The 27118-nt window shown below is 45.6% G+C and overlaps 1 protein-coding gene across 1 annotated transcript in view; it reads right to left on the bottom strand.

Annotated features, from left to right (window-relative positions):
* The window catches only part of LOC138300898 (protein-arginine deiminase type-3-like), a 624978-nt gene that overhangs the window by 185244 nt on the left and 412616 nt on the right, over window positions 1-27118 (bottom strand). The window lies entirely within an intron of this gene.

Genomic DNA, 27118 nt, shown 5'->3' with positions numbered 1-27118 from the left:
GTTTCCCTAGGTGCCGGCTGAGCTAGAGGCCAAAATCTACAGGTAGGCACTTTGCAAAAAACACCTCTGTTTTCTTTCAAAAAATTGGATGTGTCCACGTTGCGCTTTGGGGCGTTTCCTGTCACGGGCGCTAGGCCTACCCACACAAGTGCGGTATCATTTTTATCATAAGACTTGGGGGAACGCTGGGTGGAAGGAAATTTGTGGCTCCTCTCAGATTCCAGAACTTTCTGCCACAGAAATGTGAGGAACATGTGTTTTTTAGCCAAATTCTGAGGTTTGCAAAGGATTCTGGGTAACAGAACCTGGTCAGAGCCCCACAAGTCACCCCATCTTGGATTCCCCTAGGTCTCTAGTTTTCAGAAATGCACAGGTTTGGTAGGTTTCCCTAGGTGCCGGCTGAGCTAGAAGCCAAAATCTACAGGTAGGCACTTTGCAAAAAACACCTCTGTTTTCTTCAAAAAAATTGGATGTGTCCACGTTGCGCTTTGGGGCATTTCCTGTCGCGGGCGCTAGGCCTACCCACACAAGTGAGGTATCATTTTTATCGGGAGACTTGGGGAACGCTGGGTGGAAGGAAATTTGTGGTTCCTCTCAGATTCCAGAACTTTCTGCCACAGAAATGTGAGGAACATGTGTTTTTTTAGCAACATTTTGAGGTTTGCAAAGGATTCTGGGTAACAGAACCTAGTCAGAGCCCCACAAGTCACCCCATCTTGGATTCCCCTAGGTCTCTAGTTTTCAGAAATGCACAGGTTTGATAGGTTTCCCTAGGTGCCGGCTGAGCTAGAGGCCAAAAACTACAGGTAGGCACTTTGCAAAAAACACCTCTGTTTTCTTTAAAAAAATTGGATGTGTCCACGTTGCGCTTTGGGGCGTTTCCTGTCGCGGGCGCTATGCCTACCCACACAAGTGAGGTATCATTTTTATCGGGAGACTTGGGGGAACGCTGGGTGGAAGGAAATTTGTGGCTCCTCCCAGATTCCAGAACTTTCTGCCACAGAAATATGAGGAACATGTGTTTTTTTAGCCAAATTTTGAGGTTTGCAAAGGATTCTGGGTAACAGAACCTGGTCAGAGCCCCACAAGTCACCCCATCTTGGATTCCCCTAGGTCTCTAGTTTTCAGAAATGCACAGGTTTGGTAGGTTTCCCTAGGTGCCGGCTGAGCTAGAAGCCAAAATCTACAGGTAGGCACTTTGCAAAAAACACCTCTGTTTTCTTCAAAAAAATTGGATGTGTCCACGTTGCGCTTTGGGGCATTTCCTGTCGCGGGCGCTAGGCCTACCCACACAAGTGAGGTATCATTTTTATCGGGAGACTTGGGGGAACGCTGGGTGGAAGGAAATTTGTGGCTCCTCTCAGATTCCAGAACTTTCTGCCACAGAAATGTGAGGAACATGTGTTTTTTTAGCAAAATTTTGAGGTTTGCAAAGGATTCTGGGTAACAGAACCTAGTCAGAGCCCCACAAGTCACCCCATCTTGGATTCCCCTAGGTCTCTAGTTTTCAGAAATGCACAGGTTTGGTAGGTTTCCCTAGGTGCCGGATGAGCTAGAGGCCAAAAACTACAGGTAGGCACACTTTGCAAAAAACACCTCTGTTTTCTTTAAAAAAATTGGATGTGTCCACGTTGCGCTTTGGGGCGTTTCCTGTCGCGGGCGCTAGGCCTACCCACACAAGTGAGGTATCATTTTTATCGGGAGACTTGGGGGAACGCTGGGTGGAAGGAAATTTGTGGCTCCTCCCAGATTCCAGAACTTTCTGCCACAGAAATATGAGGAACATGTGTTTTTTTAGCCAAATTTTGAGGTTTGCAAAGGATTCTGGGTAACAGAACCTGGTCAGAGCCCCACAAGTCACCCCATCTTGGATTCCCCTAGGTCTCTAGTTTTCAGAAATGCACAGGTTTGGTAGGTTTCCCTAGGTGCCGGCTGAGCTAGAAGCCAAAATCTACAGATAGGCACTTTGCAAAAAACACCTCTGTTTTCTTCAAAAAAATTGGATGTGTCCACGTTGCGCTTTGAGGCATTTCCTGTCGCGGGCGCTAGGCCTACCCACACAAGTGAGGTATCATTTTTATCGGGAGACTTGGGGGAACGCTGGGTGGAAGGAAATTTGTGGCTCCTCTCAGATTCCAGAACTTTCTGCCACAGAAATGTGAGGAACATGTGTTTTTTTAGCAACATTTTGAGGTTTGCAAAGGATTCTGGGTAACAGAACCTAGTCAGAGCCCCACAAGTCACCCCATCTTGGATTCCCCTAGGTCTCTAGTTTTCATAAATGCACAGGTTTGGTAGTTTTCCCTAGGTGCCAGCTGAGCTAGAGGCCAAAATCTACAGGTGGACACTTTGCAAAAAACACCTCTGTTTTCTTTAAAAAAATTGGATGTGTCCACGTTGCGCTTTGGGGCGTTTCCTGTTGCGGGCGCTAGGCCTACCCACACAAGTGAGGTATCATTTTTATCAGGAGACTTGGGGGAACGCTGGGTGGAAGGAAATTTGTGGCTCCTCTCAGATTCCAGAACTTTCTGCCACAGAAATATGAGGAACATGTGTTTTTAGCCAAATTCTGAGGTTTGCAAAGGATTCTGGGTAACAGAACCTGGTCAGAGCCCCACAAGTCACCCCATCTTGGATTCCCCTAGGTCTCTAGTTTTCAGAAATGCACAGGTTTGGTAGGTTTCCCTAGGTGCCGGCTGAGCTAGAGGCCAAAATCTACAGGTAGGCACTTTGCAAAAAACACCTCTGTTTTCTTTCAAAAAATTGGATGTGTCCACGTTGCGCTTTGGGGCGTTTCCTGTCACGGGCGCTAGGCCTACCCACACAAGTGCGGTATCATTTTTATCATAAGACTTGGGGGAACGCTGGGTGGAAGGAAATTTGTGGCTCCTCTCAGATTCCAGAACTTTCTGCCACAGAAATGTGAGGAACATGTGTTTTTTAGCCAAATTCTGAGGTTTGCAAAGGATTCTGGGTAACAGAACCTGGTCAGAGCCCCACAAGTCACCCCATTTTGGATTCCCCTAGGTCTCTAGTTTTCAGAAATGCACAGGTTTGGTAGGTTTCCCTAGGTGCCGGCTGAGCTAGAAGCCAAAATCTACAGGTAGGCACTTTGCAAAAAACACCTCTGTTTTCTTCAAAAAAATTGGATGCCACGTTGCGCTTTGGGGCATTTCCTGTCGCGGCGGGCGCTAGGCCTACCCACACAAGTGAGGTATCATTTTTATCGGGAGACTTGGGGGAACGCTGGGTGGAAGGAAATTTGTGGTTCCTCTCAGATTCCAGAACTTTCTGCCACAGAAATGTGAGGAACATGTGTTTTTTTAGCCAAATTTTGAGGTTTGCAAAGGATTCTGGGTAACAGAACCTGGTCAGAGCCCCACAAGTCACCCCATCTTGGATTCCCCCAGGTCTCTAGTTTTCAGAAATGCACAGGTTTGGTAGGTTTCCCTAGGTGCCGGCTGAGCTAGAGGCCAAAAACTACAGGTAGGCACTTTGCAAAAAACACCTGTGTTTTCTTTAAAAAAATTGGATGTGTCCACGTTGCGCTTTGGGGCGTTTCCTGTCACGGGCGCTAGGCCTACCCACACAAGTGAGGTATCATTTTTATCGGGAGACTTGGGGGAACGCTGGGTGGAAGGAAATTTGTGGCTCCTCTCAGATTCCAGAACTTTCTGCCACAGAAATGTGAGGAACATGTGTTTTTTAGCCAAATTCTGAGGTTTGCAAAGGATTCTGGGTAACAGAACCTGGTCAGAGCCCCACAAGTCACCCCATCTTGGATTCCCCTAGGTCTCTAGTTTTCAGAAATGCACAGGTTTGGTAGGTTTCCCTAGGTGCCCGGCTGAGCTAGAGGCCAAAAACTACAGGTAGGCACTTTGCAAAAAACACCTGTGTTTTCTTTAAAAAAAATTGGATGTGTCCACGTTGCGCTTTGGGGCGTTTCCTGTCACGGGCGCTAGGCCTACCCACACAAGTGCGGTATCATTTTTATCAGGAGACTTGGGGGAACGCTGGGTGGAAGGAAATTTGTGGCTCCTCTCAGATTCCAGAACTTTCTGCCACAGAAATGTGAGGAACATGTGTTTTTTTAGCCAAATTCTGAGGTTTGCAAAGGATTCTGGGTAACAGAACCTGGTCAGAGCCCCACAAGTCACCCCATCTTGGATTCCCCTAGGTCTCTAGTTTTCAGAAATGCACAGGTTTGGTAGGTTTCCCTAGGTGCCGGCTGAGCTAGAGGCCAAAAACTACAGGTAGGCACTTTGCAAAAAACACCTCTGTTTTCTTTCAAAAAATTGGATGTGTCCACGTTGCGCTTTGGGGCGTTTCCTGTCGCGGGCCGCTGGCCTACCCACACAAGTGAGGTATAATTTTTATCGGGAGACTTGGGGGAACGCTGGGTGGAAGGAAATTTGTGGCTCCTCCCAGATTCCAGAACTTTCTGCCACAGAAATATGAGGAACATGTGTTTTTTTAGCCAAATTTTGAGGTTTGCAAAGGATTCTGGGTAACAGAACCTAGTCAGAGCCCCACAAGTCACCCCATCTTGGATTCCCCTAGGTCTCTAGTTTTCAGAAATGCACAGGTTTGGTAGGTTTCCCTAGGTGCCGGCTGAGCTAGAGGCCAAAAACTACAGGTAGGCACTTTGCAAAAAAAAAATGTGTTTTCTTTAAAAAAAATTGGATGTGTCCACGTTGCGCTTTGGGGCGTTTCCTGTCGCGGGCGCTAGGCCTACCCACACAAGTGAGGTATCATTTTTATCGGGAGACTTGGGGGAACGCTGGGTGGAAGGAAATTTGTGGCTCCTCCCAGATTCCAGAACTTTCTGCCACAGAAATATGAGGAACATGTGTTTTTTTAGCCAAATTTTGAGGTTTGCAAAGGATTCTGGGTAACAGAACCTGGTCAGAGCCCCACAAGTCACCCCATCTTGGATTCCCCTAGGTCTCTAGTTTTCAGAAATGCACAGGTTTGGTAGGTTTCCCTAGGTGCCGGCTGAGCTAGAAGCCAAAATCTACAGATAGGCACTTTGCAAAAAACACCTCTGTTTTCTTCAAAAAAATTGGATGTGTCCACGTTGCGCTTTGGGGCATTTCCTGTCGCGGGCGCTAGGCCTACCCACACAAGTGAGGTATCATTTTTTATCGGGAGACTTGAGGGAACGCTGGGTGGAAGGAAATTTGTGGCTCCTCTCAGATTCCAGAACTTTCTGCCACAGAAATGTGAGGAACATGTGTTTTTTTAGCAACATTTTGAGGTTTGCAAAGGATTCTGGGTAACAGAACCTAGTCAGAGCCCCACAAGTCACCCCATCTTGGATTCCTAGGTCTCTAGTTTTCATAAATGCACAGGTTTGGTAGTTTTCCCTAGGTGCCAGCTGAGCTAGAGGCCAAAATCTACAGGTGGACACTTTGCAAAAAAACACCTCTGTTTTCTTTAAAAAGATTGGATGTGTCCACGTTGCGCTTTGGGGCGTTTCCTGTTGCGGGCGCTAGGCCTACCCACACAAGTGAGGTATCATTTTTATCGGGAGACTTGGGGGAACGCCGGGTGGAAGGAAATTTGTGGCTCCTCTCAGATTCCAGAACTTTCTGCCACAGAGAATGTGAGGAACATGGTTTAATTAGCCAAATTTTTGAGGTTTGCAAAGGATTCTGGGTAACAGAACCTGGTCAGAGCCCCACAAGTCACCCCATCTTGGATTCCCCTAGGTCTCTAGTTTCAGAAATGCACAGGTTTGGTAGGTTTCCCTAGGTGTCGGCTGAGCTAGAGGCCAAAAACTACAGGTAGGCACTTTGCAAAAAACACCTCTGTTTTCTTTAAAAAAATTGGATGTGTCCACGTTGCGCTTTGGGGCATTTCCTGTCGCGGGCGCTAGGCCTACCCACACAAGTGAGGTATCATTTTTATCGGGAGACTTGGGGGAACGCTGGGTGGAAGGAAATTTGTGGCTCCTCTCAGATTCCAGAACTTTCTGCCACAGAAATGTGAGGAACATGTGTTTTTTTAGCAAAATTTTGAGGTTTGCAAAGGATTCTGGGTAACAGAACCTAGTCAGAGCCCCACAAGTCACCCCATCTTGGATTCCCCTAGGTCTCTAGTTTTCAGAAATGCACAGGTTTGGTAGGTTTCCCTAGGTGCCGGCTGAGCTAGAGGCCAAAAACTACAGGTAGGCACACTTTGCAAAAAACACCTCTGTTTTCTTTAAAAAAATTGGATGTGTCCACGTTGCGCTTTGGGGCGTTTCCTGTCGCGGGCGCTAGGCCTACCCACACAAGTGAGGTATCATTTTTATCGGGAGACTTGGGGGAACGCTGGGTGGAAGGAAATTTGTGGCTCCTCCCAGATTCCAGAACTTTCTGCCACAGAAATATGAGGAACATGTGTTTTTTTAGCCAAATTTTGAGGTTTGCAAAGGATTCTGGGTAACAGAACCTGGTCAGAGCCCCACAAGTCACCCCATCTTGGATTCCCCTAGGTCTCTAGTTTTCAGAAATGCACAGGTTTGGTAGGTTTCCCTAGGTGCCGGCTGAGCTAGAAGCCAAAATCTACAGATAGGCACTTTGCAAAAAACACCTCTGTTTTCTTCAAAAAAATTGGATGTGTCCACGTTGCGCTTTGAGGCATTTCCTGTCGCGGGCGCTAGGCCTACCCACACACAAGTGAGGTATCATTTTTATCGGGAGACTTGGGGAACGCTGGGTGAAGGAAATTTGTGGCTCCTCTCAGATTCCAGAACTTTCTGCCACAGAAATGTGAGGAACATGTGTTTTTTTAGCAACATTTTGAGGTTTGCAAAGGATTCTGGGTAACAGAACCTAGTCAGAGCCCCACAAGTCACCCCATCTTGGATTCCCCTAGGTCTCTAGTTTTCATAAATGCACAGGTTTGGTAGTTTTCCCTAGGTGCCAGCTGAGCTAGAGGCCAAAATCTACAGGTGGACACTTTGCAAAAAACACCTCTGTTTTCTTTAAAAAAATTGGATGTGTCCACGTTGCGCTTTGGGGCGTTTCCTGTTGCGGGCGCTAGGCCTACCCACACAAGTGAGGTATCATTTTTATCAGGAGACTTGGGGGAACGCTGGGTGGAAGGAAATTTGTGGCTCCTCTCAGATTCCAGAACTTTCTGCCACAGAAATATGAGGAACATGTGTTTTTAGCCAAATTCTGAGGTTTGCAAAGGATTCTGGGTAACAGAACCTGGTCAGAGCCCCACAAGTCACCCCATCTTGGATTCCCCTAGGTCTCTAGTTTTCAGAAATGCACAGGTTTGGTAGGTTTCCCTAGGTGCCGGCTGAGCTAGAGGCCAAAATCTACAGGTAGGCACTTTGCAAAAAACACCTCTGTTTTCTTTCAAAAAATTGGATGTGTCCACGTTGCGCTTTGGGGCGTTTCCTGTCACGGGCGCTAGGCCTACCCACACAAGTGCGGTATCATTTTTATCATAAGACTTGGGGGAACGCTGGGTGGAAGGAAATTTGTGGCTCCTCTCAGATTCCAGAACTTTCTGCCACAGAAATGTGAGGAACATGTGTTTTTTAGCCAAATTCTGAGGTTTGCAAAGGATTCTGGGTAACAGAACCTGGTCAGAGCCCCACAAGTCACCCCATCTTGGATTCCCCTAGGTCTCTAGTTTTCAGAAATGCACAGGTTTGGTAGGTTTCCCTAGGTGCCGGCTGAGCTAGAAGCCAAAATCTACAGGTAGGCACTTTGCAAAAAACACCTCTGTTTTCTTCAAAAAAATTGGATGTGTCCACGTTGCGCTTTGGGGCATTTCCTGTCGCGGGCGCTAGGCCTACCCACACAAGTGAGGTATCATTTTTATCGGGAGACTTGGGGGAACGCTGGGTGGAAGGAAATTTGTGGTTCCTCTCAGATTCCAGAACTTTCTGCCACAGAAATGTGAGGAACATGTGTTTTTTTAGCAACATTTTGAGGTTTGCAAAGGATTCTGGGTAACAGAACCTAGTCAGAGCCCCACAAGTCACCCCATCTTGGATTCCCCTAGGTCTCTAGTTTTCAGAAATGCACAGGTTTGATAGGTTTCCCTAGGTGCCGGCTGAGCTAGAGGCCAAAAACTACAGGTAGGCACTTTGCAAAAAACACCTCTGTTTTCTTTAAAAAAATTGGATGTGTCCACGTTGCGCTTTGGGGCGTTTCCTGTCGCGGGCGCTATGCCTACCCACACAAGTGAGGTATCATTTTTATCGGGAGACTTGGGGGAACGCTGGGTGGAAGGAAATTTGTGGCTCCTCCCAGATTCCAGAACTTTCTGCCACAGAAATATGAGGAACATGTGTTTTTTTAGCCAAATTTTGAGGTTTGCAAAGGATTCTGGGTAACAGAACCTGGTCAGAGCCCCACAAGTCACCCCATCTTGGATTCCCCTAGGTCTCTAGTTTTCAGAAATGCACAGGTTTGGTAGGTTTCCCTAGGTGCCGGCTGAGCTAGAAGCCAAAATCTACAGGTAGGCACTTTGCAAAAAACACCTCTGTTTTCTTCAAAAAAATTGGATGTGTCCACGTTGCGCTTTGGGGCATTTCCTGTCGCGGGCGCTAGGCCTACCCACACAAGTGAGGTATCATTTTTATCGGGAGACTTGGGGGAACGCTGGGTGGAAGGAAATTTGTGGCTCCTCTCAGATTCCAGAACTTTCTGCCACAGAAATGTGAGGAACATGTGTTTTTTTAGCAAAATTTTGAGGTTTGCAAAGGATTCTGGGTAACAGAACCTAGTCAGAGCCCCACAAGTCACCCCATCTTGGATTCCCCTAGGTCTCTAGTTTTCAGAAATGCACAGGTTTGGTAGGTTTCCCTAGGTGCCGGATGAGCTAGAGGCCAAAAACTACAGGTAGGCACACTTTGCAAAAAACACCTCTGTTTTCTTTAAAAAAATTGGATGTGTCCACGTTGCGCTTTGGGGCGTTTCCTGTCGCGGGCGCTAGGCCTACCCACACAAGTGAGGTATCATTTTTATCGGGAGACTTGGGGGAACGCTGGGTGGAAGGAAATTTGTGGCTCCTCCCAGATTCCAGAACTTTCTGCCACAGAAATATGAGGAACATGTGTTTTTTTAGCCAAATTTTGAGGTTTGCAAAGGATTCTGGGTAACAGAACCTGGTCAGAGCCCCACAAGTCACCCCATCTTGGATTCCCCTAGGTCTCTAGTTTTCAGAAATGCACAGGTTTGGTAGGTTTCCCTAGGTGCCGGCTGAGCTAGAAGCCAAAATCTACAGATAGGCACTTTGCAAAAAACACCTCTGTTTTCTTCAAAAAAATTGGATGTGTCCACGTTGCGCTTTGAGGCATTTCCTGTCGCGGGCGCTAGGCCTACCCACACAAGTGAGGTATCATTTTTATCGGGAGACTTGGGGGAACGCTGGGTGGAAGGAAATTTGTGGCTCCTCTCAGATTCCAGAACTTTCTGCCACAGAAATGTGAGGAACATGTGTTTTTTTAGCAACATTTTGAGGTTTGCAAAGGATTCTGGGTAACAGAACCTAGTCAGAGCCCCACAAGTCACCCCATCTTGGATTCCCCTAGGTCTCTAGTTTTCATAAATGCACAGGTTTGGTAGTTTTCCCTAGGTGCCAGCTGAGCTAGAGGCCAAAATCTACAGGTGGACACTTTGCAAAAAACACCTCTGTTTTCTTTAAAAAAATTGGATGTGTCCACGTTGCGCTTTGGGGCGTTTCCTGTTGCGGGCGCTAGGCCTACCCACACAAGTGAGGTATCATTTTTATCAGGAGACTTGGGGGAACGCTGGGTGGAAGGAAATTTGTGGCTCCTCTCAGATTCCAGAACTTTCTGCCACAGAAATATGAGGAACATGTGTTTTTAGCCAAATTCTGAGGTTTGCAAAGGATTCTGGGTAACAGAACCTGGTCAGAGCCCCACAAGTCACCCCATCTTGGATTCCCCTAGGTCTCTAGTTTTCAGAAATGCACAGGTTTGGTAGGTTTCCCTAGGTGCCGGCTGAGCTAGAGGCCAAAATCTACAGGTAGGCACTTTGCAAAAAACACCTCTGTTTTCTTTCAAAAAATTGGATGTGTCCACGTTGCGCTTTGGGGCGTTTCCTGTCACGGGCGCTAGGCCTACCCACACAAGTGCGGTATCATTTTTATCATAAGACTTGGGGGAACGCTGGGTGGAAGGAAATTTGTGGCTCCTCTCAGATTCCAGAACTTTCTGCCACAGAAATGTGAGGAACATGTGTTTTTTAGCCAAATTCTGAGGTTTGCAAAGGATTCTGGGTAACAGAACCTGGTCAGAGCCCCACAAGTCACCCCATCTTGGATTCCCCTAGGTCTCTAGTTTTCAGAAATGCACAGGTTTGGTAGGTTTCCCTAGGTGCCGGCTGAGCTAGAAGCCAAAATCTACAGGTAGGCACTTTGCAAAAAACACCTCTGTTTTCTTCAAAAAAATTGGATGTGTCCACGTTGCGCTTTGGGGCATTTCCTGTCGCGGGCGCTAGGCCTACCCACACAAGTGAGGAATCATTTTTATCGGGAGACTTGGGGGAACGCTGGGTGGAAGGAAATTTGTGGTTCCTCTCAGATTCCAGAACTTTCTGCCACAGAAATGTGAGGAACATGTGTTTTTTTAGCAACATTTTGAGGTTTGCAAAGGATTCTGGGTAACAGAACCTAGTCAGAGCCCCACAAGTCACCCCATCTTGGATTCCCCTAGGTCTCTAGTTTTCAGAAATGCACAGGTTTGGTAGGTTTCCCTAGGTGCCGGCTGAGCTAGAGGCCAAAAACTACAGGTAGGCACTTTGCAAAAAACACCTGTGTTTTCTTTAAAAAAATTGGATGTGTCCACGTTGCGCTTTGGGGCGTTTCCTGTCACGGGCGCTAGGCCTACCCACACAAGTGAGGTATCATTTTTATCGGGAGACTTGGGGGAACGCTGGGTGGAAGGAAATTTGTGGCTCCTCTCAGATTCCAGAACTTTCTGCCACAGAAATGTGAGGAACATGTGTTTTTTAGCCAAATTCTGAGGTTTGCAAAGGATTCTGGGTAACAGAACCTGGTCAGAGCCCCACAAGTCACCCCATCTTGGATTCCCCTAGGTCTCTAGTTTTCAGAAATGCACAGGTTTGGTAGGTTTCCCTAGGTGCCGGCTGAGCTAGAGGCCAAAAACTACAGGTAGGCACTTTGCAAAAAACACCTGTGTTTTCTTTAAAAAAATTGGATGTGTCCACGTTGCGCTTTGGGGCGTTTCCTGTCACGGGCGCTAGGCCTACCCACCCAAGTGCGGTATCATTTTTATCAGGAGACTTGGGGGAACGCTGGGTGGAAGGAAATTTGTGGCTCCTCTCAGATTCCAGAACTTTCTGCCACAGAAATGTGAGGAACATGTGTTTTTTAGCCAAATTCTGAGGTTTGCAAAGGATTCTGGGTAACAGAACCTGGTCAGAGCCCCACAAGTCACCCCATCTTGGATTCCCCTAGGTCTCTAGTTTTCAGAAATGCACAGGTTTGGTAGGTTTCCCTAGGTGCCGGCTGAGCTAGAGGCCAAAAACTACAGGTAGGCACTTTGCAAAAAACACCTCTGTTTTCTTTCAAAAAATTGGATGTGTCCACGTTGCGCTTTGGGGCGTTTCCTGTCGCGGGCGCTGGCCTACCCACACAAGTGAGGTATAATTTTTATCGGGAGACTTGGGGGAACGCTGGGTGGAAGGAAATTTGTGGCTCCTCCCAGATTCCAGAACTTTCTGCCACAGAAATATGAGGAACATGTGTTTTTTTAGCCAAATTTTGAGGTTTGCAAAGGATTCTGGGTAACAGAACCTAGTCAGAGCCCCACAAGTCACCCCATCTTGGATTCCCCTAGGTCTCTAGTTTTCAGAAATGCACAGGTTTGGTAGGTTTCCCTAGGTGCCGGCTGAGCTAGAGGCCAAAAACTACAGGTAGGCACTTTGCAAAAAAAAAATGTGTTTTCTTTAAAAAAATTGGATGTGTCCACGTTGCGCTTTGGGGCGTTTCCTGTCGCGGGCGCTAGGCCTACCCACACAAGTGAGGTATCATTTTTATCGGGAGACTTGGGGGAACGCTGGGTGGAAGGAAATTTGTGGCTCCTCCCAGATTCCAGAACTTTCTGCCACAGAAATATGAGGAACATGTGTTTTTTTAGCCAAATTTTGAGGTTTGCAAAGGATTCTGGGTAACAGAACCTGGTCAGAGCCCCACAAGTCACCCCATCTTGGATTCCCCTAGGTCTCTAGTTTTCAGAAATGCACAGGTTTGGTAGGTTTCCCTAGGTGCCGGCTGAGCTAGAAGCCAAAATCTACAGATAGGCACTTTGCAAAAAACACCTCTGTTTTCTTCAAAAAAATTGGATGTGTCCACGTTGCGCTTTGGGGCATTTCCTGTCGCGGGCGCTAGGCCTACCCACACAAGTGAGGTATCATTTTTATCGGGAGACTTGGGGGAACGCTGGGTGGAAGGAAATTTGTGGCTCCTCTCAGATTCCAGAACTTTCTGCCACAGAAATGTGAGGAACATGTGTTTTTTTAGCAACATTTTGAGGTTTGCAAAGGATTCTGGGTAACAGAACCTAGTCAGAGCCCCACAAGTCACCCCATCTTGGATTCCCCTAGGTCTCTAGTTTTCATAAATGCACAGGTTTGGTAGTTTTCCCTAGGTGCCAGCTGAGCTAGAGGCCAAAATCTACAGGTGGACACTTTGCAAAAAACACCTCTGTTTTCTTTAAAAAGATTGGATGTGTCCACGTTGCGCTTTGGGGCGTTTCCTGTTGCGGGCGCTAGGCCTACCCACACAAGTGAGGTATCATTTTTATCGGGAGACTTGGGGGAACGCCGGGTGGAAGGAAATTTGTGGCTCCTCTCAGATTCCAGAACTTTCTGCCACAGAAATGTGAGGAACATGGGTTTAATTAGCCAAATTTTGAGGTTTGCAAAGGATTCTGGGTAACAGAACCTGGTCAGAGCCCCACAAGTCACCCCATCTTGGATTCCCCTAGGTCTCTAGTTTTCAGAAATGCACAGGTTTGGTAGGTTTCCCTAGGTGTCGGCTGAGCTAGAGGCCAAAAACTACAGGTAGGCACTTTGCAAAAAACACCTCTGTTTTCTTTAAAAAAATTGGATGTGTCCACGTTGCGCTTTGGGGCATTTCCTGTCGCGGGCGCTAGGCCTACCCACACAAGTGAGGTATCATTTTTATCGGGAGACTTGGGGGAACGCTGGGTGGAAGGAAATTTGTGGCTCCTCTCAGATTCCAGAACTTTCTGCCACAGAAATGTGAGGAACATGTGTTTTTTTAGCAAAATTTTGAGGTTTGCAAAGGATTCTGGGTAACAGAACCTAGTCAGAGCCCCACAAGTCACCCCATCTTGGATTCCCCTAGGTCTCTAGTTTTCAGAAATGCACAGGTTTGGTAGGTTTCCCTAGGTGCCGGCTGAGCTAGAGGCCAAAAACTACAGGTAGGCACACTTTGCAAAAAACACCTCTGTTTTCTTTAAAAAAATTGGATGTGTCCACGTTGCGCTTTGGGGCGTTTCCTGTCGCGGGCGCTAGGCCTACCCACACAAGTGAGGTATCATTTTTATCGGGAGACTTGGGGGAACGCTGGGTGGAAGGAAATTTGTGGCTCCTCCCAGATTCCAGAACTTTCTGCCACAGAAATATGAGGAACATGTGTTTTTTTAGCCAAATTTTGAGGTTTGCAAAGGATTCTGGGTAACAGAACCTGGTCAGAGCCCCACAAGTCACCCCATCTTGGATTCCCCTAGGTCTCTAGTTTTCAGAAATGCACAGGTTTGGTAGGTTTCCCTAGGTGCCGGCTGAGCTAGAAGCCAAAATCTACAGATAGGCACTTTGCAAAAAACACCTCTGTTTTCTTCAAAAAAATTGGATGTGTCCACGTTGCGCTTTGAGGCATTTCCTGTCGCGGGCGCTAGGCCTACCCACACAAGTGAGGTATCATTTTTATCGGGAGACTTGGGGGAACGCTGGGTGGAAGGAAATTTGTGGCTCCTCTCAGATTCCAGAACTTTCTGCCACAGAAATGTGAGGAACATGTGTTTTTTTAGCAACATTTTGAGGTTTGCAAAGGATTCTGGGTAACAGAACCTAGTCAGAGCCCCACAAGTCACCCCATCTTGGATTCCCCTAGGTCTCTAGTTTTCATAAATGCACAGGTTTGGTAGTTTTCCCTAGGTGCCAGCTGAGCTAGAGGCCAAAATCTACAGGTGGACACTTTGCAAAAAACACCTCTGTTTTCTTTAAAAAAATTGGATGTGTCCACGTTGCGCTTTGGGGCGTTTCCTGTTGCGGGCGCTAGGCCTACCCACACAAGTGAGGTATCATTTTTATCAGGAGACTTGGGGGAACGCTGGGTGGAAGGAAATTTGTGGCTCCTCTCAGATTCCAGAACTTTCTGCCACAGAAATATGAGGAACATGTGTTTTTAGCCAAATTCTGAGGTTTGCAAAGGATTCTGGGTAACAGAACCTGGTCAGAGCCCCACAAGTCACCCCATCTTGGATTCCCCTAGGTCTCTAGTTTTCAGAAATGCACAGGTTTGGTAGGTTTCCCTAGGTGCCGGCTGAGCTAGAGGCCAAAATCTACAGGTAGGCACTTTGCAAAAAACACCTCTGTTTTCTTTCAAAAAATTGGATGTGTCCACGTTGCGCTTTGGGGCGTTTCCTGTCACGGGCGCTAGGCCTACCCACACAAGTGCGGTATCATTTTTATCATAAGACTTGGGGGAACGCTGGGTGGAAGGAAATTTGTGGCTCCTCTCAGATTCCAGAACTTTCTGCCACAGAAATGTGAGGAACATGTGTTTTTTAGCCAAATTCTGAGGTTTGCAAAGGATTCTGGGTAACAGAACCTGGTCAGAGCCCCACAAGTCACCCCATCTTGGATTCCCCTAGGTCTCTAGTTTTCAGAAATGCACAGGTTTGGTAGGTTTCCCTAGGTGCCGGCTGAGCTAGAAGCCAAAATCTACAGGTAGGCACTTTGCAAAAAACACCTCTGTTTTCTTCAAAAAAATTGGATGTGTCCACGTTGCGCTTTGGGGCATTTCCTGTCGCGGGCGCTAGGCCTACCCACACAAGTGAGGTATCATTTTTATCGGGAGACTTGGGGGAACGCTGGGTGGAAGGAAATTTGTGGTTCCTCTCAGATTCCAGAACTTTCTGCCACAGAAATGTGAGGAACATGTGTTTTTTTAGCAACATTTTGAGGTTTGCAAAGGATTCTGGGTAACAGAACCTAGTCAGAGCCCCACAAGTCACCCCATCTTGGATTCCCCTAGGTCTCTAGTTTTCAGAAATGCACAGGTTTGATAGGTTTCCCTAGGTGCCGGCTGAGCTAGAGGCCAAAAACTACAGGTAGGCACTTTGCAAAAAACACCTCTGTTTTCTTTAAAAAAATTGGATGTGTCCACGTTGCGCTTTGGGGCGTTTCCTGTCGCGGGCGCTATGCCTACCCACACAAGTGAGGTATCATTTTTATCGGGAGACTTGGGGGAACGCTGGGTGGAAGGAAATTTGTGGCTCCTCCCAGATTCCAGAACTTTCTGCCACAGAAATATGAGGAACATGTGTTTTTTTAGCCAAATTTTGAGGTTTGCAAAGGATTCTGGGTAACAGAACCTGGTCAGAGCCCCACAAGTCACCCCATCTTGGATTCCCCTAGGTCTCTAGTTTTCAGAAATGCACAGGTTTGGTAGGTTTCCCTAGGTGCCGGCTGAGCTAGAAGCCAAAATCTACAGGTAGGCACTTTGCAAAAAACACCTCTGTTTTCTTCAAAAAAATTGGATGTGTCCACGTTGCGCTTTGGGGCATTTCCTGTCGCGGGCGCTAGGCCTACCCACACAAGTGAGGTATCATTTTTATCGGGAGACTTGGGGGAACGCTGGGTGGAAGGAAATTTGTGGCTCCTCTCAGATTCCAGAACTTTCTGCCACAGAAATGTGAGGAACATGTGTTTTTTTAGCAAAATTTTGAGGTTTGCAAAGGATTCTGGGTAACAGAACCTAGTCAGAGCCCCACAAGTCACCCCATCTTGGATTCCCCTAGGTCTCTAGTTTTCAGAAATGCACAGGTTTGGTAGGTTTCCCTAGGTGCCGGATGAGCTAGAGGCCAAAAACTACAGGTAGGCACACTTTGCAAAAAACACCTGTGTTTTCTTTAAAAAAATTGGATGTGTCCACGTTGCGCTTTGGGGCGTTTCCTGTCGCGGGCGCTAGGCCTACCCACACAAGTGAGGTATCATTTTTATCGGGAGACTTGGGGGAACGCTGGGTGGAAGGAAATTTGTGGCTCCTCCCAGATTCCAGAACTTTCTGCCACAGAAATATGAGGAACATGTGTTTTTTTAGCCAAATTTTGAGGTTTGCAAAGGATTCTGGGTAACAGAACCTGGTCAGAGCCCCACAAGTCACCCCATCTTGGATTCCCCTAGGTCTCTAGTTTTCAGAAATGCACAGGTTTGGTAGGTTTCCCTAGGTGCCGGCTGAGCTAGAAGCCAAAATCTACAGATAGGCACTTTGCAAAAAACACCTCTGTTTTCTTCAAAAAAATTGGATGTGTCCACGTTGCGCTTTGAGGCATTTCCTGTCGCGGGCGCTAGGCCTACCCACACAAGTGAGGTATCATTTTTATCGGGAGACTTGGGGGAACGCTGGGTGGAAGGAAATTTGTGGCTCCTCTCAGATTCCAGAACTTTCTGCCACAGAAATGTGAGGAACATGTGTTTTTTTAGCAACATTTTGAGGTTTGCAAAGGATTCTGGGTAACAGAACCTAGTCAGAGCCCCACAAGTCACCCCATCTTGGATTCCCCTAGGTCTCTAGTTTTCATAAATGCACAGGTTTGGTAGTTTTCCCTAGGTGCCAGCTGAGCTAGAGGCCAAAATCTACAGGTGGACACTTTGCAAAAAACACCTCTGTTTTCTTTAAAAAAATTGGATGTGTCCACGTTGCGCTTTGGGGCGTTTCCTGTTGCGGGCGCTAGGCCTACCCACACAAGTGAGGTATCATTTTTATCAGGAGACTTGGGGGAACGCTGGGTGGAAGGAAATTTGTGGCTCCTCTCAGATTCCAGAACTTTCTGCCACAGAAATATGAGGAACATGTGTTTTTAGCCAAATTCTGAGGTTTGCAAAGGATTCTGGGTAACAGAACCTGGTCAGAGCCCCACAAGTCACCCCATCTTGGATTCCCCTAGGTCTCTAGTTTTCAGAAATGCACAGGTTTGGTAGGTTTCCCTAGGTGCCGGCTGAGCTAGAGGCCAAAATCTACAGGTAGGCACTTTGCAAAAAACACCTCTGTTTTCTTTCAAAAAATTGGATGTGTCCACGTTGCGCTTTGGGGCGTTTCCTGTCACGGGCGCTAGGCCTACCCACACAAGTGCGGTATCATTTTTATCATAAGACTTGGGGGAACGCTGGGTGGAAGGAAATTTGTGGCTCCTCTCAGATTCCAGAACTTTCTGCCACAGAAATGTGAGGAACATGTGTTTTTTAGCCAAATTCTGAGGTTTGCAAAGGATTCTGGGTAACAGAACCTGGTCAGAGCCCCACAAGTCACCCCATCTTGGATTCCCCTAGGTCTCTAGTTTTCAGAAATGCACAGGTTTGGTAGGTTTCCCTAGGTGCCGGCTGAGCTAGAAGCCAAAATCTACAGGTAGGCACTTTGCAAAAAACACCTCTGTTTTCTTCAAAAAAATTGGATGTGTCCACGTTGCGCTTTGGGGCATTTCCTGTCGCGGGCGCTAGGCCTACCCACACAAGTGAGGAATCATTTTTATCGGGAGACTTGGGGGAACGCTGGGTGGAAGGAAATTTGTGGTTCCTCTCAGATTCCAGAACTTTCTGCCACAGAAATGTGAGGAACATGTGTTTTTTTAGCAACATTTTGAGGTTTGCAAAGGATTCTGGGTAACAGAACCTAGTCAGAGCCCCACAAGTCACCCCATCTTGGATTCCCCTAGGTCTCTAGTTTTCAGAAATGCACAGGTTTGGTAGGTTTCCCTAGGTGCCGGCTGAGCTAGAGGCCAAAAACTACAGGTAGGCACTTTGCAAAAAACACCTCTGTTTTCTTTAAAAAAATTGGATGTGTCCACGTTGCGCTTTGGGGCGTTTCCTGTCGCGGGCGCTAGGCCTACCCACACAAGTGAGGTATCATTTTTATCGGGAGACTTGGGGGAACGCTGGGTGGAAGGAAATTTGTGGCTCCTCCCAGATTCCAGAACTTTCTGCCACAGAAATATGAGGAACATGTGTTTTTTTAGCCAAATTTTGAGGTTTGCAAAGGATTCTGGGTAACAGAACCTGGTCAGAGCCCCACAAGTCACCCCATCTTGGATTCCCCTAGGTCTCTAGTTTTCAGAAATGCACAGGTTTGGTAGGTTTCCCTAGGTGCCGGCTGAGCTAGAAGCCAAAATCTACAGGTAGGCACTTTGCAAAAAACACCTCTGTTTTCTTCAAAAAAATTGGATGTGTCCACGTTGCGCTTTGGGGCATTTCCTGTCGCGGGCGCTAGGCCTACCCACACAAGTGAGGTATCATTTTTATCGGGAGACTTGGGGGAACGCTGGGTGGAAGGAAATTTGTGGCTCCTCTCAGATTCCAGAACTTTCTGCCACAGAAATGTGAGGAACATGTGTTTTTTTAGCAACATTTTGAGGTTTGCAAAGGATTCTGGGTAACAGAACCTAGTCAGAGCCCCACAAGTCACCCCATCTTGGATTCCCCTAGGTCTCTAGTTTTCATAAATGCACAGGTTTGGTAGTTTTCCCTAGGTGCCAGCTGAGCTAGAGGCCAAAATCTACAGGTGGACACTTTGCAAAAAACACCTCTGTTTTCTTTAAAAAAATTGGATGTGTCCACGTTGCGCTTTGGGGCGTTTCCTGTTGCGGGCGCTAGGCCTACCCACACAAGTGAGGTATCATTTTTATCGGGAGACTTGGGGGAACGCCGGGTGGAAGGAAATTTGTGGCTCCTCTCAGATTCCAGAACTTTCTGCCACAGAAATGTGAGGAACATGGGTTTAATTAGCCAAATTTTGAGGTTTGCAAAGGATTCTGGGTAACAGAACCTGGTCAGAGCCCCACAAGTCACCCCATCTTGGATTCCCCTAGGTCTCTAGTTTTCAGAAATGCACAGGTTTGGTAGGTTTCCCTAGGTGTCGGTTGAGCTAGAGGCCAAAAACTACAGGTAGGCACTTTGCAAAAAACACCTCTGTTTTCTTTAAAAAAATTGGATGTGTCCACGTTGCGCTTTGGGGCGTTTCCTGTCACGGGCGCTAGGCCTACCCACACAAGTGCGGTATCATTTTTATCAGGAGACTTGGGGGAACGCTGGGTGGAAGGAAATTTGTGGCTCCTCTCAGATTCCAGAACTTTCTGCCACAGAAATATGAGGAACATGTGTTTTTAGCCAAATTCTGAGGTTTGCAAAGGATTCTGGGTAACAGAACCTGGTCAGAGCCCCACAAGTCACCCCATCTTGGATTCCCCTAGGTCTCTAGTTTTCAGAAATGCACAGGTTTGGTAGGTTTCCCTAGGTGCCGGCTGAGCTAGAGGCCAAAATCTACAGGTAGGCACTTTGCAAAAAACACCTCTGTTTTCTTTCAAAAAATTGGATGTGTCCACGTTGCGCTTTGGGGCGTTTCCTGTCACGGGCGCTAGGCCTACCCACACAAGTGCGGTATCATTTTTATCAGGAGACTTGGGGGAACGCTGGGTGGAAGGAAATTTGTGGCTCCTCTCAGATTCCAGAACTTTCTGCCACAGAAATGTGAGGAACATGTGTTTTTTAGCCAAATTCTGAGGTTTGCAAAGGATTCTGGGTAACAGAACCTGGTCAGAGCCCCACAAGTCACCCCATCTTGGATTCCCCTAGGTCTCTAGTTTTCAGAAATGCACAGGTTTGGTAGTTTTCCCTAGGTGTCGGCTAAGCTAGAGGCCAAAAACTACAGGTAGGCACTTTGCAAAAAACACCTCTGTTTTCTTTAAAAAAATTGGATGTGTCCACGTTGCGCTTTGGGGCGTTTCCTGTCACGGGCGCTAGGCCTACCCACACAAGTGCGGTATCATTTTTATCAGGAGACTTGGGGAACGCTGGGTGGAAGGAAATTTGTGGCTCCTCTCAGATTCCAGAACTTTCTGCCACAGAAATGTGAGGAACATGTGTTTTTTAGCCAAATTCTGAGGTTTGCAAAGGATTCTGGGTAACAGAACCTGGTCAGAGCCCCACAAGTCACCCCATCTTGGATTCCCCTAGGTCTCTAGTTTTCAGAAATGCACAGGTTTGGTAGGTTTCCCTAGGTGCCGGCTGAGCTAGAGGCCAAAATCTACAGGTAGGCACTTTGCAAAAAACACCTCTGTTTTCTTTAAAAAAATTGGATGTGTCCACGTTGCGCTTTGGGGCGTTTCCTGTCGTGGGCGCTAGGCCTACCCACACAAGTGAGGTATCATTTTTATCAGGAGACTTGGGGGATCGCTGGGTGGAAGGAAATTTGTGGCTCCTCTCAGATTCCAGAACTTTCTGCCCAGAAATGTGAGGAACATGTGTTTTTTTAGCCAACTTTTGAGGTTTGCAAAGGATTCTGGGTAACAGAACCTGGTCAGAGCCCCACAAGTCACCCCATCTTGGATTCCCCTAGGTCTCTAGTTTTCATAAATGCACAGGTTTGGTAGTTTTCCCTAGGTGCCGGCTGAGCTAGAGGCCAAAATCTACAGGTAGACACTTTGCAAAAAACACCTCTGTTTTCTTTTAAAAAAAATTGGATGTGTCCACGTTGCGTTTTGGGGCGTTTCCTGTCGCGGACGCTAGGCCTACCCACACAAGTGAGGTATCATTTTTATCGGGAGACTTGGGGGAACATAGATTAGCAAAACAAGTGTTATTGCCCCTTGTCTTTCTCTACATTTTTTCCTTCCAAATATAGGAGAGTGTGTAAAAAAGACATCTATTTGAGAAATGCCCTGTAATTCACATGCTAGTATGGTCACCCTGGAATTCAGAGATGTGCAAATAACCACTGCTCCTCAACACCTTATCTTGTGCCCTTTTTGGAAATACACAGGTTTTCTTGATAGCTATTTTTTACTCTTTATATTTTAGCAAATGAATTGCTGTATACCCGGTATAGAATGAAAACGCACTGCAGGGTGCAGCTCATTTATTGGCTCTGGGTACCTCGGGTTCTTTATGAACCTACAAGCACTATATATCCCCACAACCAGAGGAGTCCAGCAGACGTAACGGTATATTGCTTTTGATAATCTGACATTGCAGGGAAAAGTTACAGAGGAAAACGTAGAGAAAAATTGATGTTTTTTTCACCTCAATTTCAATATTTTTCTTTTTCAGTTGTTATTTTCTGTAGGAAACCCTTGTAGGATCTACACAAATGACCCCTTGCTGAATTCAGAATTTTGTCTACTTTTCAGAAATGTTTAGGTTTCTGGGATCCAGCATTGGTTTCATGCCCATTTCTGTCACTGACTGGAAGGAGGCTGAAAGCACAAAAAATTACAAAAATGGGTTATGTCTCAGTAAAATGCCAAAATTGTGTTGAAAAATTGGGTTTTCTGATGCAAGTCTGCCTGTTCCTGAAAGCTGGGAAGCTGCTGAGTTTAGCACCGCAAACCCTTTGTTGATGCCATTTTCAGGGGAAAAACCACAAGCCTTCTTCTGCAGCCACTTTTTCCCATTTTTTTGAAAAAAACGAAATTTTCACTGTATTTTGGCTAATTTCTTGGCCTCCTTCAGGGGAACCCACAAAGTCTGGGTACCTCTAGAATCCCTAGGATGTTGGAAAAAAAGGACGCAAATTTGACTTAGTTAGCTTATGTGGACAAAAAGTTATGAGGGCCTAAGCGTGAACTGCCCCAAATAGGCAAAAAAAGGCCTGGCACTGGAGGGGGAAAAGGCCTGGCAGCGAAGGGGTTAAGGCAATGAGCGGTATATCTTGAGCATATTTTTCTGTGTGGCTAAGATTACCTTGAGTTACTTGTAAATTGTTAAGCTGTTTTGCTTACTGGGTTCAGATATCGGGTCGGATGTCAGAGCACAGTTTAGCCATCAGAGTTATGTGGTGAATATATTATTGGAATATTTCTGATCCTCTAAAAACTTTCCTTTGTAAAGTTTTATTGTTTAGTATTGATCAGATGCTGTGACATGTTCTAGTGTGTGCCTACCATAATGTGGAGAAGTGTGGCTCAATGGTTAGAGCGGCAGACCCTGATGAAGAGGTGTGCCCTGGGACCAGGGTTCAATTCCCACCTCAGCAGGTCTTGGGCTCAATTTCCTCAGACCTGATAACTCTCAGTCGGTGCCAATCTAATCATGGGGTCTAACTCTGGGCAATAGCTTGCTTAATGTCCACAACGGCCCCAACAGCGCTAGGGATGCCTGGCTTTACCTTGGGGGTGCCCATGAGTGGGCACTTCACAGGGAAAGCCAAGAAGGGTTCCACAGCAGTATGTGTAAAAGTGCCAAGATGCCCTCAGGGTAAACGAGCGCTATACAAGTACGAAGTTTACAGTTTTACCATAATGTGAGTATATTTTAAAGACTAATTTTGTTTATGGGTGAGGTGAGTGCACGACAGATATCTTTGTTACTCAGTGCTTTGACTCACATGAGTGGTTACTACATTGTGTGAAATGTGTTATGTGATGACCGTTGAGTTAGTGGGAAGCTTAGTCTTGTGACACTGTGTGTTCCTTATGTGTGATGCTTTGGTATTTTGTTGAGTGAAGAGACTTACAAGATGTTTCATTCCATAGTTCCATAATAAATGGAAGGTGTGTGTCTGTCTATTCTGCCTGGGGGGCATTCGTTTTCAGTACATTTTAGTTCGACTTGGTGGAGGACTGTGTGCTTTTGTCCCTGATGAGTGATGTCGTCACAGGCTAGGGTAATGGGCCCAAGATTCGTGACGTGTGTGGCGAACTGCAGGTATGGGCAGTCTACAGTTGTGCAGTTGTCTGTTGTGCATGCATGTGGTGCCAGTGTGAAGCTGGTTTATGGAGCCCCCTAATTTGTAGTAACGAGCAGGATTTGGATACAATGTACTACATATAGTAATTGGAAATTGTAGCAAAACTGTACCACTTGTATTGCAGTAATAGCTCCCATTTTAATCTAACCACTTATAGCCTGTTCATCCCAAAATAAATTGCAATATATCATATTTATAACCTACATGGGCCAACTCGGACTACTTAAATGAGCATGAATCTGCCTTTTCATAGAAAACATATGGAACAATTTGTACAGTGGATTGTATATAGGCCAAAATGGTCCCATAATGGCCATTTCTATTCAACAAGTCTACGGTTCTATACAAAATGTTCAAACTGGAATCTGTGCTTGTTAAATTTTTCTTAGTGCCTTGTGAAAATCTGTCTATAGCATTAAATATATTAAATATATCTAGATGTGATTAAAAGAGTGCATTAAAGACAATAATCAAAAATTATCGAAGTGCGGCCCTACATCATGGCAACATCAAATGTATTTATATGTTTCTTAATTATTCATTTATGCATCAGGCTTCCCCCTGGAGATTTTAGGATTAGATAGCTGTTCATTTGCTGTGTAAAGTAACACTGCAAACTCACAAATAGTATATGCCCCAAACTCCAGGCATAAAACTGTGACACTCTGCTGCTATGGAGCCACGAGGACCCACTCTCTGGTCAGGTATGGGTCTCCTTGTAGGGCGGGAAGAATTCAGCCACACACAATCACTTTGTACACCCCATGCCTCCTGTCTACCATCTTAGAAATAAGACCCGCTATTTAGGGTGATCAGTAATGGCATAACTTTCACTTTCAATTGTCAGGAATTAAAGTTATCAACAATGAACTTGCTAATATGGCGCATGAAATCAGCCTGCCCTGCACTGAGAGCAGATACTCATGCTCTAGAACAGCCGGGCCTCCTGAAGCAACTATTTTACATATACTATCTCTTCAATGTTCACTTGGACACACAGTCTACGGTTTCTCCCCGTTGTATGCCCAGAGTGTAGAGGCTATAATACCACTTAGTACCTCTCCAGCTGAGACTGGACTGAACATATAGCGAGGCTAATAATTCTGTGAGGAGTCTGTTTCATCACATAAAACTTCTTTAGGCGCTCTCTCTGAGATTACTTTGGTTATTCCCCATCGGCAGATACGCATTTGCATGATACATATTATGCCAAAAGAGAAGACCTCCTTGCATATTTTGGATATTAGGCCTCCTTTTTTACTTTGTTCGAATACTCACCTACCTACAAAATTCAAGACTCCACAGATGCACCAGGCTTCATCTAATGTCCCGCAGTGAAGGACGAAGACATGCAGCAAGGTATAAACTAAAGAGACTGAAGAAGACTGACCCTTCTTTTCCAATAAGGACACTGCAGGGCTATGTTGTAGACACCAGATTGAAGAAAATATATGCCTCTTAAGCATTTTATAAAAGTCCCGGCGGTAAGCATCCACAGACAGAGGTAAGATGGAGAACTATGGACAGGATAATCCATAGGCTGTGAACTAATTATGACTGGGAGTCCTGGACGGTGATTTTGGAGAAGAAAGTATTTGGCATCAAAAACATTGCGAGTTATCTGAAGAACAAGAGCAGGTAGAAACATTTCTACTGTATGACATATCTGAATTTGCCATGAGAAAAGAGCCTTCTGCTTGTCTGAGGTCCTGTTTGACATAGATTCTGACAATTACACCTTCATTTATCCTCTGCATGCAAAGAATGAATCATTTGGCCCATAACAGAATACTCTGCAGTAATTGCTAAGCCTGGAGGGTTTATAACAACATTTTTGCAATACAGTCATCCTGTGAAGGTTCTGAGAGAGGAAAAGGAAAACGGTAACTTGATGTAGGCTGAGCATATTATGTAAGTGGACCACGGGTCGTATTATAAAAAGTGTCCATGTAGAAATGAGGAAACACTTTGCTACTGTGCCCATACATATTACAGTAGCAGATGCAAAGGCAAAAAGCCACCAAGAGATGCACTGACTGTGCACCGCAGGAGGTGGTTTACAATTTGCCTGAAAGGGCTATCCTTAAAAGGTGAAAGTTATTTCTTGTACTCTCAAACATGCCTCTGCAGCACTCACTGCAACGGCCTACAGGTGAATCTCTAACACCCTTTTGTAATGCAGGCCTGATTGCTGCATGCACAGTGAAATGAGGACTAAGATGCTTTAAACAACCAGTTTGGCTTTCACCTATGTTCTGTCCCCAAGGCAGTTAGGAGTTTGCTGGGGGGGTGGTGGCAGTGCTTTAGCAGTAGTAGGGTGCACTGTCCCAAACTGTGTCAGCCACACTTATTTAGAAATGTATCATAATGCAAACAAGGACAGTGTGTCCTATGTATAAGAGGGCCTCATGATGTTTTAAAATTAACTGTTGAGCACAAGAAGGCTTTTTTACTCTTTGACGAGCATTTATGTAGCCTGAAGCAAAATATGTAAGGTATCCTTTTTTAGGATTAAATGTATAATAATTGATAAAACCCTAACAAAAGAGGAACAGCTCTCAGTAATGTAAACATATAAACTCTGATAAACACTTGCACAACCACAAACTAACCTGCCATTTAAAAAAAGAAAATGAAAGAGAAAGAGTTTTTTTATTTCCTTCTGAAATGGTCAAAACACTGTAACTTTGTTAAACATGGGTGCAACAAGAAATATTGCTTTAAGATTATTCTACTTGAGTTTTGTCATTTAGGGATATGACTAAAGAACTATTTCTTCTTACTTTTGTTTCCTCCAGTTTTGTGTGCTGGGATTAAAGGGGCAGCATTTAGAACTATATTTTAGGACTGGTCTAATTATTTTACACACTGTAGATAATCTGGGAATATGAAAATAATATTTGATCCTTTGCCAGTGCTTAATTCTTTCACTGACAGGTGAAGTGGCTGGCTCATCAAGCTCATTAGCCAATATGTACTATCACATTCAGCCACAGACAGGGTAAAACCCATTAATGCATCTGCTCTCTCTTCTAATAGTATTGATAGCAGATCACATTCCAAACACCTCTTGGTTTAAACATTCAATGCACGGTATAGTGAGAGGTACATTTAAAAAGAGTGCTGTCACCACGCACATGGTATAGTGGTGAAAACAAGACACGTCTTTTCATATACTAACAAAATCCATTGATCCAAGGTGTCCCATTGTTATTTGTGACAACTTTAGCTAATACGGGCTTTTTTACCCAACTGCAATGTTAATAGCACCTTTTCAGATCCCAGAATACAATTTGAAGTCTGTTAAAAGGTCAAAAATGACACTCGTCAGCTGTGAATGTCCAAACAACAGAAGCACCAGCTGAACATAGTCAGCTAAAGAGTGCAGGGCCACAAATTAATCTGATGTCATTTAACATTTTAAAAGGTTCACAGGGTAGTATAGTGTTGAAAGCGTTGACCACATCTACAATGCCATAGAATTCAGTTAAGGAGTAGGTGAATGACCCCCAACTGTGTCCAGGAATTTGTTTACCAAAACATTCGAATGTAGCACTCTTACATGTTTTACTACATTAATAGTCCTGTAAATCAGAAAATGTCTTGACAGAGCCAGTGCGAGAGGTACTAAGATGTCAGAGAGGGTAATGAGATGTGTGTGAGACTGCAATACACAGACTTTCTCTGCTTCAAACAGCTTACCATTAGTCCCTTGAACACACTGCCAAAGGGAGGACACTGCATATCCTGCATTAGGTCTCCTTTAAATTAAATATGTGCTTTATAACAATCACTGCAGAAAAACGTCATGTTTTGTAAACTCTGGAAGAACGTGTTTGGTCTATTTGGTGGGTTAGGCAACTAAATAAACACTGGTAAAGAATGATTTTAAAAGGTTTGGAAAACAGTGAGAAATAATCACTAAAATTCACACGAAACAAACACTGGAAACAGGACAGCCTAAAAATATGGTAATTTGCACCTAGATATGTTCTGTGTCACCTTGAAGAATAAAACCACTACATATGACTTACTGCAGAAACTGCAGCACTTGATCAGAAGAGCTAAGCAGGAAGAAAAAGAGGTCTCTCACTTTGAAAATTATTGACATCGAAACATACCTTATTAACACACG

This window comes from Pleurodeles waltl, chromosome 6, assembly GCF_031143425.1.
Source record: "Pleurodeles waltl isolate 20211129_DDA chromosome 6, aPleWal1.hap1.20221129, whole genome shotgun sequence".
NCBI lineage: Eukaryota > Metazoa > Chordata > Amphibia > Caudata > Salamandridae > Pleurodeles > Pleurodeles waltl.
This window is presented reverse-complemented; position numbering and strand designations above follow the sequence as displayed.